This window comes from Aegilops tauschii, chromosome 1, assembly GCF_002575655.3.
Source record: "Aegilops tauschii subsp. strangulata cultivar AL8/78 chromosome 1, Aet v6.0, whole genome shotgun sequence".
In the NCBI taxonomy this organism is placed as follows: domain Eukaryota; kingdom Viridiplantae; phylum Streptophyta; class Magnoliopsida; order Poales; family Poaceae; genus Aegilops; species Aegilops tauschii.
The window spans coordinates 468,897,235-468,915,424 of NC_053035.3; the positions used below are offsets into that span (position 1 = coordinate 468,897,235).

General features: G+C 48.0%; 1 non-coding gene across 1 annotated transcript; it reads left to right on the plus strand.

The window, feature by feature from the left end:
• The first annotated feature begins 3,545 nt into the window (after positions 1 to 3,545).
• On the plus strand, positions 3,546 to 4,952 carry LOC109774374 (uncharacterized). The gene is made up of 2 exons (XR_012187479.1): positions 3,546 to 4,209; positions 4,337 to 4,952. It is a non-coding gene; the product is annotated as an uncharacterized protein (transcript).
• Positions 4,953 to 18,190: the final 13,238 nt, after the last annotated feature.

The window sequence follows — 18,190 nt, forward strand, 5'->3', positions numbered from 1 at the left end:
CTTGCATGCAGTGGCCGTTTGCAATGACTTATCGTATGTGCCTTGTTATCTGGGTTGGACTCATAAAAGTAACCACTCCACACCGCGGTAGCTAATTGCAGCGACTTATATTACTCCCTCTGTCCAGGTGCATTAGGCACCTAACGAAATCTAGGAATTCTTATAATATAAGTCGCTGCAATTAGCTACCGCGGTGTGGAGTGGTTACTTTTATGAATCCAACCCGGATAACAAGGCACATACGGCCAGTCATTGCAAATGGCCACTACATGCAAGCCCTAACACATAATTACCGGACATGCATGCAAACGGCCACGCACTGTGGTTGGATGCCCAAGTGCACCTCCCCAAATAGTGCACTAAATACACATATAAAGCCGCACTAATTAATTTTGACTAGTCCAATCCATACGCGTCTAGGTCACGCTGCACCTTCTTAGGCGCCCTATACACGTGGACGGAGGGAGTATAGGAATTCCTGGATTTCGTTAGGTGCCTAATGCACCTGGATAGAGGGAGTACCAGATATGGCTCCGGGCACTCAGATCGAGGGTTACCCTAACCTCCCACCACCGCAGCGGTCGACGGAGCCAGGGAATCCCGTGACCGAGCTTGTGTCTCGAGGGAATGCAAGTCGCCTCTCGATCACCTTTCTCAAGGAACCCTAATAAAAACAAACCGATGAAGACGGCATGTGTACGTGCATGGTAATGCCTTGTCCACATCTTTTTTTCACAAAATGCTCAGATCTATTATAAGAATTTAGCGGAAATACAAATTATCTTAAATATAATAAAAATTATATCAAGATTCCGAGACCACTACTGGCGCAAGAACAAGCCGTCGACACACCGCTATCACCGCTCCCCCATCAAAGTCGGCTTAACCTTGTTGATGACAACCGAGAGGTCTTCGTGCATTGCCCTTAAGGATCAACGCCCTGAAGCCGTAGTTGTCGCCGTCGAACTCTTGCATAGATATGAAACATCGGACACCAAACTCGTCACATGGTGGGAAACCTTAACCTCACCGCCCCAAGGAGACAACAGGAATCTATGTCGGAGCTCCGTAGACTACGTCCAGAGGGACGAACTCGTGGAGGATCGAAGCCCGGAAGACAAACTCGAAGAAGAAGCGCCTTCATCTACCCAAGGACCGTGCCTGGGAGGATTAAAAAACCCTAGCCTAAACTACTAACCGGAGCCGAGACATCAGGATTCCATTTCTTTTCACCGGCCGCCAGAGTGGCAGGCAGAGGAAAGGTGAATCCACAGGCTCGCCGGTGATACCGGGAGGGGATAGTTTGCCATAGCCGCCTAGGATTTAGGAAGGAAACAAGAGGAACAACTCAGCGCACCTGCACCTTGTCCGTGTCTCACTATACGAATATCATATTTTTTGTCACAGCAATTTGCAAGCACACAGATTATCTAGCTAGATTGGAATTACTTCGTATATAGTACATGTTTGGTAACACATTCGAGAAATTAACACGCTGACATGTGATATTTCTATTATTATTATTTTCAAATAGAGGCAAAGGCTTTGCCTCGTCTCATCAATAAAGAAGAAGAGAGTTGCCTAGTTAATTAATAAAAAACCGGGCAAAAACCGTTACAACATGCCCACATAGGACACACAGGGCGATCTGGCCACCCGCACAAGAACGCACACATGCCGCCGAGAAGAAAAGCGTCGTCGAGGTTGCAGCCCGGCGTCATCGTCATCACACACGTCCATGAGGGCGACTCCGACTCCACCATCGACGACCACCGAAGAAGCCCTCACCGCAAACAAGCGTCGAGGCCTGCGCCAGCCGATGCCAAATAGTCAGCCACACGCGCCGGCGACCAGACAACTCCGACTCTATCGCCGAGCTTCCCAGGGGAAAAGCGTTGGGCTTGCACCGAGCCAGCGCCAGAGCTGACCACCCGACTCGTGTCATTGTCACCGCAAGGGACCCTCCACAGCAGCTCCGAGTTCAGGAAGACAAAGCGGGGCACGGCGACCACTCGAACATGCTGGAAGAGACCGACTACCAAGACCCATCTGCAAGCCTGCTTCGCTCGAAACTGCCATCGTTGCCACACAAGAAGCCGCGCCAACACCCACATCGCCGGACAGGCACCAGCCGACCGCAATGTCGCGAGCGTCCAGCACATGAAATGTGCAAACGGGATCCGAAACTCTTCAAGGCGACGCCCAAAAGAGGGAAGCGACGATGTCGACGCCGTCGCCCGACCCTGCCGGGCCTTAGGCTTTCACCCGAAGAGCAAATCCGAGGGGTGTAGGAGGATGTGGGGCTCCACGACGATGCCTCCAAGGAGGTTATTCGACGCCCACAGGCGCCAACGCCGCCGGCCGGCAAGACCGGGTAAGCTTTCGCCCGAAGCAATCCAACACCACCATCACCCCCACGCACAGCACCTCCGCTGGCCCACCCACCTCTCGAAGAGCCACCGTGCCGGAAGCACTGGAGAGCCACCAAGTTGCACACCTCCTCGCCGGCCCAACACCGATGAGCCAGAATTGGCCAGATCTGGAATCCCACCACCGCAGCGCCACCAGGAACCACCAAGGCCAGCGCACCGCCGGCCCGCGGGAGGACGAGCACAGAGAGCAAGGAGGAGGGGGGGGGGGGTCCGCACCCGCCCCTACTTGCCGGAGAGGAGCAGCTGGCCTGAAGGCCAGAGCCCGCCGACGAAGCTGCCGCGGCTGCCACCCGCGAGAGCCCATGCTCGGAAGCCGCCATGCCAGAGAAGATCAGGGGCAAGAAGCCCAGCTGGCCACCGGCGGAGCAGCCGACCCGCCTAGATCCGTCGCGCCATGAAAAAGGGGATCGAGCCTCTCCCATCCAGAGCTCCCGTGGCCCGACGAGATGAAGACGACCCCACCGCCGCCGTCCGCCGCCCGGGTTTAGCCTGGCGGCCTCCTCCAGCAACGGCGAGGGGAGGGCGTGGGGCGGGAGGGCGGCCCGGCGGCGCGGCCGAGGATTCCGCCCGTGTCGCCTCGGATGAGACGACGCGGGGGCGAGACCGTGTAGGCCCTTTATACTTGTATTATTTCTATTATTATGAACTACCGGTAGCTAACACAAATCAGCAGTTCAAGTCCAATCATATCACTCGAGGGGGCATGCCTTGGTGACTTTGCAGCGGTACTCTGACAGAGAGATCGATATTTGTCTCGCTCAGACGTGTCTCGATCGGGGTTCAAAAGTCTACTCTCGTATTAATTCCAGAAGAAAGTTTGTCCGGAAAAAATCGCGTGATTTCAAGTACTCAATTTTACGTGGACACAGTTTTTTCGCGGTGCCGTTCAATAGACGTTACGAGAGCCCTGCCCGTCAAGGCATGCATTAAATTTGCTGATGCCGGATAGCGTTAGTACGACTGATTGGGTGCAACGACTGGAGTGCTGGTCTCGAGTCCTGCGTGCTAGGTCACTCGAGTCGTACGCGGTGTCTCTCGCACGTACACTGGGGGCTGTTTACCTATGAATGAAAGTGCAACCTATATAAAGACGACTCCACGAAGTTCATCAACAATAAACCAACAACCTACTCCTACTGTACTTGTAGCCAGCTACTCCTGCTATGTTACAAGTCATGGAGACCTACCCTCTGGCAAAGCTCATCTCACTCGCTTTCCTACTAGTTTTGCTTCCACCGGGCATGGCTCTTGTGCCGTCCCTGGAAGAGCAAGCCGGAGCTCTCCTTGCCTGGAAGGACACGCTAGAGAGCAGCCCTGCTCAGCTACAATCCTGGGGAAGGGAAAACAATAATTCATGGCCGTGCAGCTGGCATGGCATCCAGTGCAGCAAGCATCGAGCAAGGCACCAAGAGGTGATCACCGGGATCTCTATACAGGGGCTACAGCTGAGAGGGAAGCTGGAGTCCCTCAACTTCACTGCGTTGCGTACTCTCACGAGTATCCAACTCTCCAACAATCAGATAAGGGGCTCCTTTCCACCCGCTTTAGCATCATCTTTGCCAAACTTGAGACACCTAATGCTTCAGGAGAATGAACTATCCGGTGAAATACATTTTGCTTGAGACACCAATAGTGCACAGAGATATAACAAGCAACAACATTTTGCTTGATCTGGAATTTAGAGCTTGCATATCTGACTTCGGTACAGCTAAAATACTCAATATTGATGGCCAAAATATCACAAGGCATGCTGGGACTAAAGGCTACATTGCCCCGGGTAAATAAAATACTAACCTATCAATAATTTTGTAGTTTTGGCACCACATATATACATGTGTACACTGTGATGTATTCTCATCAAGATGAGCTTATAACATGTACTAATTAACTTGTATTAATTGCAGAGCTAGCATATACAGAGAATGTGACGGAAAAATGTGACGTATACAGCTTTGGAGTACTTGTTCTGGAGGTATTCATGGGAATTCATCCAGGCGATTTGATCTCATCCCTCCCGTTGACCAGCAAGAATAATGATGTGTGCCTACGGGGTCTGCTGGACTCCAGGCTCGTGATCCCTGATGCTGAAACCGCAGGAGAAATATACAAAGTGCTCAGTGTTGGTGTACAGTGCTTGGATCCTAACCCCACACGCAGACCAACGGCACTACGTGCCAGTGAAGACCTTGGGAGCAAAACATGTGAAGATAATATTGATTATCTGGACGCTGTTCTCACAATTCCTCCCCAGTAGTGCCCATGGGTATGGAAGATGAATAAATATTTTTTTTTTGAAAAGGAGGTCATCCCCCGGCCTCGGCATCAGATAGATGCATGCGGTCACTTTATTAGATCAAGTTCAACAAAACAAAAAGTCTGGTCTGCAAAGTACAGCTCACAAAAGGAGCAAAATAAAAAATAAATCTATGATGTAAATCATTTTCTTTGTACCTTACATTTGGACATGTTTGTATGGGAGAAAACCTTTATTCGTTTTTTCTGTCATGTAATTTTTTGTACTACTTTTTTTTGCGGGAATAATTTTCTCTACTACTTTGCTTGGTGAAAACAAGAGAAAAGTTCATTTTTGATCCCTCAACTTAAAAAATCAGGCGACTTACATCATAATTTTTCAAACCGGATAAATTTCATCCAGTGGTGGAGCCAACATGGGGCGCGCAGCGGCTGTCCTCCCTGGTCGCTCCTGAATTCAACCCAGATTAAATCAGGCGACGCCATCGCGGCGAGGGCCAATCCTTCGGCAGTACTCCTCAATTCTCCCGTGGTCCCGCTTACTGGCCAGAGTTATACTGCTTACCATTGTCTACTAATCTCTGTTTTTTTTGCGGGGGTCTACTAATCTCTGTTAACTCTTATCTTATTGTTAGAAACTTTTCGTCCAATTTAATTTAGTTCATTTGATTGTGTGGTCGAAGATGCTGAATTCTCTTCTGAAATCTTTAATATATTTGATCTTATTGACAATAGCAACGTCTAATTTAAACTATTACGAATGTAACTATGTTTATTTCATTTGAAAAAATAATACTAACTATGTTTTTACAGCTGACAGATTATTATGATAGTCAACTATTCCACTAGAAATGTTTTTTCAACTAGAGTGCAGACATGGGCCAAATGGACACGGGTAGTGCAGTACAAGTGCGCAACGCAGGTTGCCTGAATCCAGAAATAAGAACCGTGGGAGAACCTGAGCTCTCTCACAGCTTAGAGCATTTCGACTGTTGGATCATTTTTTCGCTCCCGGATGATTTCAGCCGCCGGATCGAACAACGACACTGTATCAATGAATAGTGCAGAAATGTTTATGCCACCACGTGTAATTTCTGTGCCCAACCGAGGGCATTTTTAAGAATTCGCCTCGTTGAAAAAATATCCAACACCAACACCCCACCACGCACGAGGCAGTGAGCAACTGAGTCGTTTCCCTTCCCCTCCTGCCCACTCTCCTCTCCTCCACGCCTCTCCCACGAAAACCCTAGCCGCCACTACCCATCACGCCCTGTAAAACGTAGGTTTTGGGGGAACTAGCTCAACCCTCAAAGGGGTGGCCTATCATACAAGTCTAACACCCTCCCTCAATCTCAACTCACTCCTGAAGTATCTAGGAGGTTGAGATTGCGCCTACAGACCTCAAACATGGGAGAAGGTAGAGGCTTGGTGAAGATGTCCGCAAGTTGATCTTTTGAAGAGATAAACCTGACTTGTAGTAGCTTCTGTGCAACTCGTTCCCTCACAAAATGATAGTCAATCTCAATGTGTTTAGTCCGTGCATGGAACACCGGGTTTGACGACAGAAACGTAGCACCGATGTTGTCACACCAAAGGACTGAAGGATGTGGCTGAGCAACTCCTAGCTCTCGAAGTAGGGACCCAATCCATATAATTTCAGCAGTTGCATTGGCAACCGATTTGTACTCAGCTTCTGTGCTGCTGCTGGAAACAGTGGCTTGCTTGCGTGCACTCCAGGCGATCAGATTAGGACCCAAGAACACAGCATGTCCCCCCGTGGATCGCCTGTCATCTGGACACCCAGCCCAATCAGCATCAGAGAATGCAGAAAGAACTCCTAAGGAACTGGGGCGCAGGTGAAGACCAAAGGAGACAGTGAGACGCCCATAACGCAGTATGCGCTTCACAACAGACCAGTGTACATCAGTGGGAGCATGAAGATACTGGCACACCCTGTTAACCGCAAAGGAGAGATCAGGACGTGTGATCGTCAGATACTGCAGGCCACCAACAATACTCCTGTACTCAGTAGCATCCTCAACAGAGAGAAGAGCACCATCAGCAGCAGAAAGGGTGTCAGTGGAGGACACGGGCGTAGGCGATGGATTGCACTTGAGCATACCAGCACGGCGCAAGAAATAAGAGAGTACTTCTTTTGGGTGAGAGCCAAACTGCCACGAGACTGATGAGCGACCTCAATACCCAGAAAGAAATGAAGCTGTCCCAAATCCTTAACTGTAAAATCACGACCAAGTGCAGTCACAAGAGCATCAGCAGCCGTCGGAGATAAGCTCACTAGGACAATATCATCCACATAGACAAGGAGGTACATGGTCACACTCGGTCGCTGAAACAAGAACAGTGAAGTATCAGTCGTCGAAAGAATGAACCCGTGAGTGTGTAGAGCTGAAGCCAGGCGAGCATGCCAGGCACGGGGAGCCTGCTTCAGTCCATATATGGCCTTCGTCAGATGACAGAGATGATGAGGCTGAGTGTGATCAACAAATCCAGGTGGCTGCCGCATGTAAACCTCTTCTTCAAGCAATCCATGAAGAAAAGCGTTCTGCACATCAAGCTGGCGGAGAGACCAGCCGCGAGAAATTGCCAGAGACAGAAGAAGTCGAATAGTGGTAGGCTTGACAATTGGGCTGAATGTATCCTCATAGTCCAGCCCTGACGCTGTTTAAAGCCCTTAGCCACGAGGCGCGCTTTGTAGCGCTCAATGGAACCATCTGCATGTTTCTTCACCTTGAACACCCACTTCGAATCAATGTTGACGCGAGACGGAGGGGGAACAAGTGTCCAGGTCTTATTCTTCATAAGAGCATGATATTCTTGTTCCATAGCAGCCCTCCAGTGTGGAATACTCATAGCGGCTTGATAACTGCATGGTTCGGCGGTTGGATCATCCACATAATGAGCCAGGCAAGCAGCAAGATAGGTGACCATGCCATCGGTGCCCTCCTTGGGACGAACAATGCCACTGCGGCTGCGAGTGTGTGGACGCCGCGGGGGAGCAAACACCGGGGCCAGCGGGATGTCCGGAGCAGGTGAGGCTAGTCCAGGGGACTCCGGCGAAGAAGGACCGGGTGACGTCGGGCCGGGCGACGGCGGACCAGGCGATAGCAGGCCAGGCGACGTAGGCCCCGACGGCATGTGAGCCGCTGAAGACCTGGGCGAAGTAGGCACCAAGGACGCCCGCGTGGATGGCGAGGGCGACGATGGAGGGGAGGTGGCGACGGAGACTGCTCAGAGAAGGCCGTCGCAAGCTCTGGCCCAGTCGCAGTAGCTAGCATGGGCGCCGGCCCAGGCGCGGTTGGAGACGGGGCACCCGATGCGGGGTCGAGGGCGGGAGTCGGTGCATGCACCGACCGATCGACGTGCACCACAGGCGACGTAGTGGGTCCGTCAGGGAGGAGTTCCAGGCGAGCTCCACGTCCAATTCCTGCACCATGATTAGGTAACAACACAGGCGAATATGCAACATCTTCAAATTGGCCAAGCATAAGAGGAGATGAATGTAGGGGAACGCAGCAGAAAACAAAAAAAATTCCGACCGACGCACCAGCCCAGGACCACTATGGAGACTACATACAAGGTTTGATCTTTTTCGTTACCGACTCGTAGCGCAGCGGGAAGTAGAGTCGATGACGATCGGCGGTGCAGATCCCCGCAGCTAGGATTTACAACCTCCCAACCGCGAGGATGTATACCCTCAACTGCTTCTCAGACAGCCCTCCGGGAGGCGGTCGAACAGCCCCCCGGACGGTGTCGCGGACAGCCCTTCGGGAGGACCTTCGAAACTCGAACGGTCACTCGGACAGCCCTTCGGGAGGACCTTCGAAACTTGGAAACAAACACTTTTACATAGTAAACACTTTTACTAATACTTGCAAACAAACATTGCTTTGTTTGTATCTGAAAATAATTTTCAGTTCCATGAATATCATATAACTATCCCAACTTTCGAAGTTTGGGTTTCATGGAAGCAAACATATTCCACTTGACCGTAACAGAATTCTAGCTTTTGGATCGAAGGACGAGAGTCACATGATCCATAGCATTAGCGGGAGGATACGGAAAGCATGTGATAGGACAAAGTCCTTCTCGGCACTTTTGAGGACAATCCTCATATTACGTTACCAATCGTAAAGTTTTAACCAGATATTTAACAGCTATTCAATTTTAATAGGGAAGGTGGAAATGCGAGCCATTATTCTACAACTATTATGCAAGAAACACTTAGACAGTGTTCATAATTAATTGCACTAAGAATTAAACATGTTAATTCAACAATGCGCTCCCACTCAAATCAATATCTCTCTCAATTAATTTTGAGTGATACAAGATCCAGACTTCAATTCATCGCCATAGAATCATCATCTCATAACGGGAATTTTAATCGGTAGGCCAACTTGCCGATCACATCTCTATATGACTCTTGCTCATCTTTCGATGCGTGTGTTCCGAGCTCAGGACGATCCTGCCATGAACGTCAAGACAACCAAGTGATCTTGCTGCGAGGTCTGACCTCACCCGCCTCACACTTCTCTAATCGTTCGTACCCATGCATCCATGGCGCATCCCGAAAAGATAGGTGCCGTGACGGTGCTACACTTGGGAGAACACTAACTACTTGATATTTTAAGTGAGAGATCACCCTAATAAAAGCGACTACCGCGCAATCAAGAAGGGTGCATCATAAGGGATAAACATCTCAGGCAATTCATAATAGCATGATATGGTATAGCCCTTTCTGACGGAGAAGTATTTCATTTCTTCGTCTTCGGCATTCGCGTCGGTGTTCACCTTCGCGAAGATTGCCACCACCTTGTCGATGCACCAGATAATATTGCTATCTCTATAGCTAACAAAATAATGCATTACAACAAGGTTGACACGCAGGTCATTAAAGTGCAATCATATGGCTCCAGCCATCATGCCGAATCATGACACGCAGGTCATGTTAATCAAATTACATCATATAGTCATCTCATACATAATCGAATTAGTATGAGCACTGCTATACCACATCACATGCACATCCTGCAAAACCAAGTTAGACGCCTCTAATCGGTTTATGCAAAATTTATTTTACGTGGCTTCTAAGGTTTTGACTTAAACCGCAGCTACCAACATTTTATCATCAAGTATGATTATTCAGGTTGCTAGATTAACATCTCGAGGTGTATGAAACACGGGATAATTAAATCCCGAGCCCCATACTAAACTTCGTCATACGCATGACCCCCGTGCAGATCATATCTGCAATGCCCTTTCATCTGCGAATTTCATCTCTCTTTTGACTACGGGAGAACCCAAAGAACTGATAGCACTTTCATGATCAATCAGGATCACGGATTGCCAGAACTTTGTCAAATTCCACCATGCTGTCTCGAGATTGAGCAAACGCAAATTCTAGGGAAGCAACAAGAACGTCGGGTAACAGATTTCATCTGTCACCCGCATAAATAATTTTCAGCAATAGATCTCATCCACTCCAAAATTATATTATGCAATACCCATACATCTCTATGTATTCTAGATCGCAACCCGCATCTACGCATAGCATGGCTCATGATGCCACTGTATGGGAACGCAGCAGAAAACAAAAAAAATTCTGACCTACGCACCAGCCCAGGACCACTATGGAGACTGCATACAAGGTTTGATCTTTTTCGTTACTGACTCGTAGCGCAGCGGGAAGTAGAGTCGATGACGATCGGCGGTGCAGATCCCCGCAGCTAGGATTTACAACCTCCCAACCGCGAGGATGTATACCCTCATCTGCTTCTCAGACAGCCCTCCGGGAGGCGGTCGAACAGCCCCCCGGACGGTGTCGCGGACAGCCCTTCGGGAGGACCTTCGAAACTCGAACGGCCACTCGGACAGCCCTTCGGGAGGACCTTCGAAACTTGGACGGTCACACGGACAGCCCTTCGGGAGGCACTCATGAACTAAGACCGAAACTACGATCTCTCTACAGAGTTGCACACATACGGTGTCATCTATCCGGCAGGGCTTCGTCGTCCAGAACTAGTTCCCACCGGAACCCAGACAGCCTTTCGGCTCTACGAAACTATTTCGCTGGGAGGGAGAGAGAAGCCAGATCATGCATGGCACTTGTATGTGAGAAGGGATGATCCTTTAGGCAGCCCCCTCCACCCCTATTTATAGGCCAAGCCCAAGGGTGGCTTCTCCAAGAAGCCAAGGGGGGAAATACCAAAAAGGCCCTCAAGGTGGCTTCTCCAAGAAGCCAAGCAAAAAGCACTTTCACTATTCATGACGACATTTTTCAGCGTCCGTTCGAACTGAAAATATTTATGTGGGCTCAGAACATTTCCAGTACCTACTAAAATAATTTTCAACGTGTTCCGAAACAATTTCGGTTTAGTGATTTTCATCTGCGAAAAGCAAACAAGAATGCGTTTCCACTATTCATGAAGACAATTTTTCGCGTCCACTAAATCCGAAAATATTTCCGTGGGTCTTAGAATTCCAGTACCCACTAAAATGATTTTGGATTCGTTCTGAAACAATTTCAGATTAGTGAATTTCATCTGCGAAAAACAGCCAAAGCGGTACCGGCAGCTCCGAAACATTTTCGGTTTTTATTTCTGAAAATTCCAAAAAGTTTCCAGAATGATTCTGGCACCCTCCAAGAATTATCACGCATGTGCCGAAACCATTTTGACTTAATGGCATACCCCGAAACAACTTTTTAGGTTTCACCAAAACTCATCCGGTGACCTCTCTCTGCGGTACGATTCCGCTGTCCGAAACTTTTTCGGTGATTTTCTCTCAGACTCCCTGTCTAGTATTCAGCAGATAGATGACCCTTAAGCGTGTGACCCTATAGGTTCGGTGAAGTATAGACATGACCTGGAACCCCTTCCGATCAATGATCAACATCGGAGCCGTGGACACCCATATTGACCCCTATACCCACACGAATGAATATTCGAGTGAACCTCCAGTTGAGGTGAGCTATTCCTGTTGCTTCACGATATATCACAAACACCTGAGGTGAGATTTATTGCATCCCCGTGGGCCAACACTTTGTCCACTATGCAAGTTACCTCGTTACCGGTTTTGTTCTCTTTTCTCGTTTCGTGTTCCGGCATCCCCGTGATCAAATCACAAAGTGTCTGGCCAGACGATGATGGACACCGTAACACCGAGTGGGCCCGAGTATATCTCTCCATCGTCGGAGGAGCAAATCCCAATCTTGAGCTATCAAGTTACTTAACATACTTTCCCATGAACCCGTAAGCCGCCGTAATAGCCATCCAGTTACGGATGACGTTTAACAAACCCCAAAGTTCATGAAGCAAGCATGAAGAAACTCGATACTCTCATGGTCTAAGGAATTATGCAAACATTAACTATCTCTGTGTTATAAACCATTAACTTGTGACGAATGTATCTCATAGCATAACATCAATTCGGGTCGATTCAACACAAATGTCCTTCCTGACATTGTGCCCTCAAAGTTGCTTGGCATAGACATGCCCATGATTGGGAAAACATAATCATCATGCAACACTTGAGCTAGTCTTAGAGGCACGACTAGGAATATGTTTTACCGTTTATTATTCCACACGTGCATATGGGTTCTCCCCAGAGCCTTTATGGATATACGGGCTCGGGAACCACAGCAGTTATAGCATGGAACATAAACATAATTATGAACAGGGAGATAATCAATAACATTTATTATTGCCTCTAGGGCATATCTCCTACAATGAATGCATAGAAGGTGCTGTGATGGATGACTGAGGCATGGCAGAAAAGGGGAAGACGGTCTCATCAAAAACAACATCCCGAGATATGTAGACTCGATTGGTTGGGACATGGAGACACTTGTAGCCTTTATGGAGAGAACTATACCCTAAGAACACACACTTTTTGGAGCGAAACTCAAGTTTGCATCATTATAAGGATGAAGATGAGGCCAGCAGGCACACCCGAACACCTTAAAAAAGGTATAGTCAGGAGTTTCACCTAAGAAAAGCTCAATCGGAGTTTTCATATTAAGAACACGCGTAGGTAATCTGTTAATGAGAAAACACGCGATAGCAAAAGCATCACTCCAAAAACGAAAGGGTACAGAAGCATGAGCAAGAAGTGTGAGGCCGGTCTCAACTATATGGCGATGTTTGCGCTCAACAGCGCCATTCTGCTGATGTGTATGCGGGCATGATAAACGATGAGAGATCCCAAGCTTATTAAATAAGGTGTTGAGGTTGCGATATTCGCCCCCCCCCAATCTGATTGAACATGAATAATTTTATGCTTGAGTAGACGTTCAACATGCAATTGAAACTGTACGAATATATCAAACACATCAGATTTGTGCTTAAAAAGATAGAAAGCCAACTGAAGCGACTATAGGCATCAACAAAACTGAAATAATAGTTGTGACCACTAACAGATGTTTGTGCCAGACCCCACACATCATAAAACACAATTTCAAGAGGGTTCTTGACTTCTCTAGTAGATGAAACAAAAGGTAGCTGATGACTCTTGCCTTGCTGACAGGCATCACACACGGACATCTCTTTATTCCTAGACACTAATGGCAGCTCATGACGGTGGATTATGTGGCGAACAATGGGTGTGGCGGGGTGACCAAAGCGAGAGTGCCACTGGGAAGGCGACACACGAACACCGCTGAAGACGCATGGGGCGGATGGATCCTCCAAACGGTACAAGCCTTGGCTCAACCGGCCACTAAGCAGAACGTCCCGGGTTGCTCGATCCTTAACAAAAAGATTAAAAGGGTGAAATTCACATAGGACATGATTATCAAGGGTGAGCTTAGGGACAGATAAAAGATTACGAGTTACCGAGGGTACCCGTAAAACATTACGAAGATGGAGCTGCCTAGAGGGATGACTAGTTAAAAGAGATGCTTGGCCAATATGAGAGATGGGCATACCTACACCATTGGCGGTGTGAACCTGATCGTGCCCGTAGTAGGGCTGGTAGCTGGAGAGTTTGTTGAGCTCGTTCATCATGTGATCCGTGGCGCCGGTGTCCATGTACCAGGCTGGATCAACAGGGTAGGATGGTGTCTATCCCTGCTCGACGCGCGGGTCCTTGCCCTTGGTGGCTATGTGGGCAGACGCGGCGGCAGCGATGTGGGCAGCCGGGGCGGCGGCGGGAGGACCAAAGTCTGCCATGGCAAACTGGCGCTCGTTGCCCTTGCCGTCGTTGCCGATGCCAAGGAAGCTCCTCTGAAAGCAGCGGTGACACTTGGAGGCGACATGGCGTTCACGACCACATAGCTGGCACACCACCCTAGTGTTAGGGCCCCCACCCAGGGTCGATGCAGGGGGCGGGGCTGCCTTGCCAGGTGATGGGGCAGGTGGACGCTGGCCACGAGAGGCCCAGAAGGCCGCCGGCTGGGCGGTGATGGTGGCGGAGGAGCGACGAGCCTCGACGCGTTGCTCGGTGAAGAGGAGGCGTGAGTAGAGCTCGTGAGGAGGCATCGCTGGCTTGGCGTTGTGGACGGCCTCGGCGAGATTGTCGTAGTCGGCGTCGAGGCCTTTGATGACGAAGCCGGCGAACTCCTCGTCGCTAAGCGGCCGACCAATAGAGGTGAGCGTGTCCACCAGCACCTTCATCTTATTGAAGTAGGTCATAGCGGAGGAGTCCAGCTTCTTGATGTCGGCGAGTTCGCTGCGAAGGGCCATCGAGCGGGAGGTAGAGACCTGGGCAAAGGCATGCTCCAGGGTCGTCCAGGCATCCATGGAGGTGGTGTTGGGGAACGTAGTCATTTCAAAAAATTTCCTACGCACACGCAAGATCATGGTGATGCATAGCAACGAGAGGGGAGAGTGTTGTCCACGTACCCTCGTAGACCGACAGCGGAAGCGTTATCACAACGCGGTTGATGTAGTCGTACGTCTTCACGATCCGACTGATCAAGTACCGAACGCACGGCACCTCCGAGTTCTACACACGTTCAGCTCGATGACGTCCCTCGAACTCCGATCCAGCCGAGTGTTGAGGGAGAGTTTCGTCAGCATGACGGCGTGGTGACGATGATGATGTTCTACCGACGCAGGGCTTCGCCTAAGCTCCGCAATGATATTATCGAGGTGTAATTTGGTGGAGGGGGGCACCGCACACGGATAAAAGATCTCAAGGATCAATTGTTGTGTCTATGGGGTGCCCCCCTGCCCCCGTATATAAAGGATGGAGGAGGGGAGGCCGGCCAGCCCCTGGGGCGCGCCAGAAGGTTGGAGTCCTACTAGGACTCCCTAGTCCTAGTAGGATTCCTCCTCCCACATGGAATAGGAAAAGGGGAAGGGAAAAAGAGAAGGAAGGAAGGAGGCGCCCCCCTTCCCTAGTCCAATTCGGACCAGACCAAGGGGAGGGGCGCAGCCACCTTTTGAGGCCTTTCTCTCCTTTCCCGTATGGCCCATTAAGGCCCAATATGAATTCCCGTAACTCTCCAGTACTCCGAAAAATACCCGAATCACTCGGAACCTTTCCGAAGTCCGAATATAGTCGTCCAATATATCGATTTTTACGTCTCAACCATTTCGAGACTCCTCGTCATATCCCCGATCTCATCCGGGACTCCGAACTCTTTCAGTACATCAAAACTCAATAAAACTGTCATCGTAACGTTAAGCGTGCGGACCCTACGGGTTCGAGAACTATGCAGACATGACCGAGACACGTCTCCGGTCAATAACCAATAACGGGACCTGGATGCCCATATTGGCTCCCACATATTCTACGAAGATCTTTATCGGTCAGACCGCATAACAACATACGTTGTTCCCCTTGTCACCGGTATGTTACTTGCCCGAGATTTGATCGTCGGTATCTCGATACCTAGTTCAATCTCGTTACCGGCAAGTCTCTTTACTCGTTCCGTAACACATCATCCCGCAACTAACTCATTAGTCACAATGCTTGCAAGGCTTATAGTGATGTGCATTACCGAGTGGGCCCAGAGATACCTCTCCGACAATTGGAGTGTCAAATCCTAATCTCAAAATACGCCAACCCAACAAGTACCTTTGGAGACACCTGTAGAGCACCTTTATAATCACCCATTTACGTTGTGACGTTTGGTAGCACACAAAGTGTTCCTCCGGTAAACGGGAGTTGCATAATCTCATAGTCATAGGAACATCTATAAGTCATGAAGAAAGCAATAGCAACATATTAAACGATCGAGTGCTAAGCTAACGGAATGGGTCAAGTCAATCACGTCATTCTCCTAATGAGGTGATCCCGTTAATCAAATGACAACTCATGTCTATGGCTAGGAAACATAACCATCTTTGATTAACGAGCTAGTCAAGTAGAGGCATACTAGTGACACTCTGTTTGTCTATGTATTCACACATGTATTATGTTTCCGGTTAATACAATTCTAGCATGAATAATAAACATTTATCATGATATAAGGAAATAAATAATACTTTATTATTGCCTCTAGGGCATATTTCCTTCAGTCTCCCACTTGCACTAGAGTCAATAATCTAGTTCACATCGGCATGTGATTTAACATCAATAATTCACATCACCATGTGATTAACACCCATAGTTCACATCTCTATGTGACCAACACTCAAAGGGTTTACTAGAGTCAATAATCTAGTTCACATCGCTATGTGATTAACACCCAAAGGGTACTAAGGTGTGATCATGTTTTGATTGTGAGATAATTTCAGTCAACGGGTCTGTCACATTGAGATCCGTAAGTATTTTTCAAATTTCTATGTCTACAATGCTCTGCACGGATCTACTCTAGCTAATTGCTCCCACTTTCAATATGTATCTAGACCGAGACTTAGAGTCATCTAGATTTAGTGTCACAACTTGCATCGACGTAACCCTTTACGACGAACCTTTTGTCACTTCCATAATCAAGAAACATATCCTTATTCCAGTAAGGATAATTTTGACCGCTGTCCAGTGATCTACTCCTAGATCACTATTGTACTCCCTTGCCAAAATCAGTGTAGGGTATACAATAGATCTGGTACACAGCATGGCATACTTTATAGAACCTATGGCCAAGGCATAGGGAATGACTTTCATTTCTTTCTATCTTCTGCCGTGGTCGGGTTTTGAGTCTTACTCAATTTCACACCTTGTAACACAAGCAAGAACTCTTTCTTTGACTGTTCTATTTTGAACTACTTCGAAATCTTGTTAAGGTATGTACTCATTGAAAAAACTTATCAAGCGTCTTGATCTATCTCTATAGATCTTGATGCTCAATATGTAAGCAGCTTCACCGAGGTCTTTCTTTGAAAAACTCCTTTCAAACACTCCTTTATGCTTTGCAGAATAATTCTACATTATTTCCGATCAACAATATGTCATTCACATATACTTATCAGAAATGCTGTAGTGCTCCCACTCACTTTCTTGTAAATACAGACTTCACCGCAAGTCTGTATAACACTATATCCTTTGATCAACTTATCAAAGTGTATATTCCAACTCCGAGATGCTTGCACCAGTCCATAGATGGATCGCTGGAGCTTGCATATTTTGTTAGCACCTTTAGGATTGACAAAACCTTATGGTTGCATCATATACAATTCTTGTTTAATAAATCCATTAAGGAATGCAGTTTTGTTTATCCCTTTGCCAGATTTCATAAAATGCGGCAATTGCTAACATGATTCGGATAGACTTAAGCATAGATACGAGTGAGAAACTCTCATCGTAGTCAACATCTTGAACTTGTCGAAAACCTTTTTGCGACTATTCTAGCTTTGTAGATAGTGACACTACTATCAGCGTCCGTCTTCCTCTTGAAGATCCATTTAATCTCAATGGCTCGCCGATCATTGGGCAAGTCAATCAAAGTCCATACTTTGTTCTTCATACATGGATCTCATCTCAGATTTCATGGCCTCAAGCCATTTTGCGGAATCTGGGCTCACCATCGCTTCTTCATAGTTCGTAGGTTCGTCATGGTCTAGTAACATAACCTCCAGAACAGGATTACCGTACCACTCTGGTGCGGATCTTACTCTGGTTTACCTACGAGGTTTGGTAGTAACTTGATCTGAAGTTACATGATCATCATCATTAACTTCCTCACTAATTGGTGTAGAAGTCACAGGAACAGATTTCTGTGATCCAATAAGGGAGCAGGTACATTTACCTCATCAAGTTCTACTTTCCTCCCACTCACATCTTTCGAGAGAAACTCCTTCTCTAGAAAGGATCCATACTTAGCAACGAATGTCTTGCCTTCGGATCTGTGATAGAAGGTGTACCCAACTGTCTCCTTTGGGTATCCTATGAAGACACATTTCTCCGATTTGGGTTTGAGCTTATCAGGATGAAATTTTTTCACATAAGCATCGCAACCCCAAAATTTTAAGAAACGACAACTTTGGTTTCTTGCCAAACCACAGTTCATAAGGCATCGTCTCAACGGATTTTGATGGTGCCCTATTTAACGTGAATGTAGCTGTCTCTAATGCATAACCCAAAACGATAGTGGTAAATTGGTA